The sequence below is a fragment of the Triticum aestivum genome, chromosome 3B (assembly GCF_018294505.1).
Source record: "Triticum aestivum cultivar Chinese Spring chromosome 3B, IWGSC CS RefSeq v2.1, whole genome shotgun sequence".
Taxonomy (NCBI): domain Eukaryota; kingdom Viridiplantae; phylum Streptophyta; class Magnoliopsida; order Poales; family Poaceae; genus Triticum; species Triticum aestivum.
Genome location: NC_057801.1, coordinates 67,004,141 through 67,007,398, shown reverse-complemented (window position 1 = coordinate 67,007,398; position 3,258 = coordinate 67,004,141).

The following is a 3,258-nucleotide window of genomic DNA, read 5'->3' as shown; positions in this document are numbered from 1 at the left end:
TGCTGATCCGCTGAGCCCAGCCAGGGATGTTGCCAATCCACCGAGCCCGTCAAAAGGTGGCGATGATGATGTTATTATTACTGGTACTGGCCACACTGACCCAGGCAATCCGGTTGCCCTGTCAAAGCATACTGCCAAGGAAGAATTTGTTGCTATGGGCAAAACAAAAGAGAAAACAGATTTATCCAGCTATATTAACCTTACTACCCAGGAGCTTCATTCCGGATTCCTAAATCGCCTATACACAAGCCGAGATTATGAGGCCGGTTTGGTGAATATGATGAAGGAGCGCTATGAGGTAATTTTCCAAACACTTTAATCTTGTCTTGTTCTGTATATCAACTCCATTGTAGCCCCCAAGGGCCGGTTTGTCTCTTGAAGATAAACCGGGACTTTTGGAATGAGGAACATTTCAACTAAGTAGCCCCCAAGGGTCGGTTTATCTTATCAAGATGAACCGGGACTTCATGCTCCAAACTACATATTGTCAATGCATTTGCCTTTTTACTTTCTGATCAAATACACATTAGCCCCCAAGTGCCAAGATTAATACTTGTATTGAGCCTTGGGACTTTAAATAATCAGCAGTAAAGAAGTAATCCGCATTAGCCCCCAAGTGCCAAGTATATAACTAGTTATATGCTTGGAACTTTGAGAAAATATTAACATCTGACTGTTTGCAGGCTGATATAAACAACAAAGATTCGCAAATTTTCGATCTTCAAGAGAATATCAAGTCCCAGCAATCAGAGACCTCCAAGGGCAAAGATGAACTAAAAGGTGCTTTGACAACCATGGAACAACTGAAGGAAGGGTTCAAGAATGAACGTGCCAGCTGGGAAACTGAAAAAACTGCGCTGTTCAAGCGGGCTAAAGACGCCGAGTCAGCTCTTAAACCGGTGGCGGAAGAGCTAACTGGGTTAAAGCGTCAAGTAAATGCCATGACTTCTAGAATATTTGGTAAATACTCTTTGTCAAAATTTCTTGAATAACCATCTTTGAATTGTCGGTTTAACATCAAATTCTTAAACCATTATAGGTAGTCGTGTTGCTCATCGGGGTGCTGACATGCGGATGAAGCTGAAGGCAGCGTATACGTTGATAGAGCAACTGTATACTGGAGCCCAACGAGTTATCTGTGCAGCCTCATACAACAAACCGGCACCAACGCTGATCAAAGATACACTAGCCGAATTGTCAATGACGCCGGCGCAGATAGAAGAAATGAAGCAATCTGCTGCCAGGGCTGGCGCTTTGTTAGCATTGACTCGGGCCAAAGCGTGGATAGATGACCTAGATCCAGTTGATATCGCTAAGGGCTTTCCGGATGAACAAGAAGATGGGTCAGCATTTGATAATGAAGCCCTAAAAGCCCTGATAAAGGAGATGTGTCCGCTGTCAAGCCAATTGGCTGAAGAGGCTAACTTGACTGTTCATCGGTCCTTTTATGATGAAAAGAACCAACGGGTTGACACTACTGTGAAAGAAGTGCAGAATCTTATCCCGCCAATCCGTAAGCACACTTATGCCCCTGACGTTGAACCGTCCAATCTTATAAGTGAAGAGGCTGTCTTTCAAGCTTTAACCCGGATTGACTGGACCATCGTTGACTTCCAGCCACTGGGTGGGGAGGAGGAGGTTGAACCAGCGCCAGAAGATCCATCAACCTCTCGTCAACCCGGCGATGAGTCTTAATCCGGCGACCGGGTTGATTTTCACAGATTGTGTTCTGTGTAAAGAACAATCACTTATTTTGGGCCTTAAAGCGCCTTGTAATAGGATAGTTGGCATACTTTGATCTGCTGCCATCATGTACTAATATATGACTTTGTTTAATCCGTCATGATATTTGTGGTGTTGGCTTATATATCTTCATACTATTATGCAATCCTTGTGTCTGCATAAAAAAGATTCGTCCGGGCGGTTTACCGCCGGACGGGTCATAATATCCAATACAAGACCTGGCAGGTAACCAAGGTTGCAAAAATAGCAAAAATAGATCATACCTGTGATATGAAATTATGATGTTGGTTTACCAACTTGATTGCAGTAAGGGTGAACACCCAACTCTTTGAATGTTCATAACTTCCACCATGCAGTGTTGGTGTGTATTAAGTCACACCGGGTTGTGATGAACACCGGATGATCATACTGGCGTCATGTAGTCAAAGCCAGACCGGATTATGAAATATCGGTTTAATAATGAATATGAGCTGACAACTTGTAATTGACAGCCAAGCTGGGTTAACAAACACCGGGCTATTTAGAATGACTGATAGCCATACCGGGTTAATAAACACCGGTTCAACATAAAATATTATCAAAGAAAAAATCTTGACAAAAGCAAATAAAATCGTGTAGTCGAGGCTTTTCAAGGGCTGCCAGACCCAAATTCGAGGCTTTTCATGGGCTGACGGGCCGCTGAGTTAAACCATTTGACAAAGCCTTTTAAGATGAACCTCCAACTAACCAATCGTCGTTTTAACTTTGACAAGTTCAGGGTCTATATAAGATTGACTTGTCAAACGTTCGGCGGGTCATGCCAGGATTACCTCGATAGGAGTGGCTTACTTGATGAAGGCAAGTTAACCCGGGGTTTTAGGTGAATACACCAGGCTTCCAAGCCATGCTTGATAGCATATTACAAGGGTCCTTTCAAACTCTTTGTTGCAGTGCACAAAGAGCCCCCAAGTAACTTTTGTGAGCTGTGCTCAATGGGTGCCTATGTTTGAGCTGGGCATAGCATCCAAACTCTCTTTGGCCCCTTGGGTGTGAAACTCCCAACCTGTATTGTGGCGTGATAGCCGGTTTAACAGGTATAACTCTGCTTTGTCAGTTGAAGCCCCCATGTAATCAAAATATATTGGAAAAAACGGCAGAGGCCCTGCTTATAGCAAGGATGCCGGTTTATTATATTGATCATAATATATACATTGTCGAAATATGTACATAAGAGGAGCCTATAGCTTAGGTGTAGTAAGGCCGACGGAGAGCTATGTTCCATGGCCGTCGGGTCTCCTCCTCAGAACTGTGTGAGTCTTCTCGAACGTCAATGAGGTAGTATGATCCGTTGTGTAGATTCTTGCTGACCACAAAGGGCCCTTCCCAAGGTGGGGATAACTTGTGCATATCAGTCTGATCCTGGATGAGCCGGAGTACTAAATCGCCTTCTTGAAAGGTTCTTGTTTTAACCCGACGACTGTGATAACGCCACAGGTCTTGCTGATAAACCACCGAACGAGCCAAAGCCATGTCCCG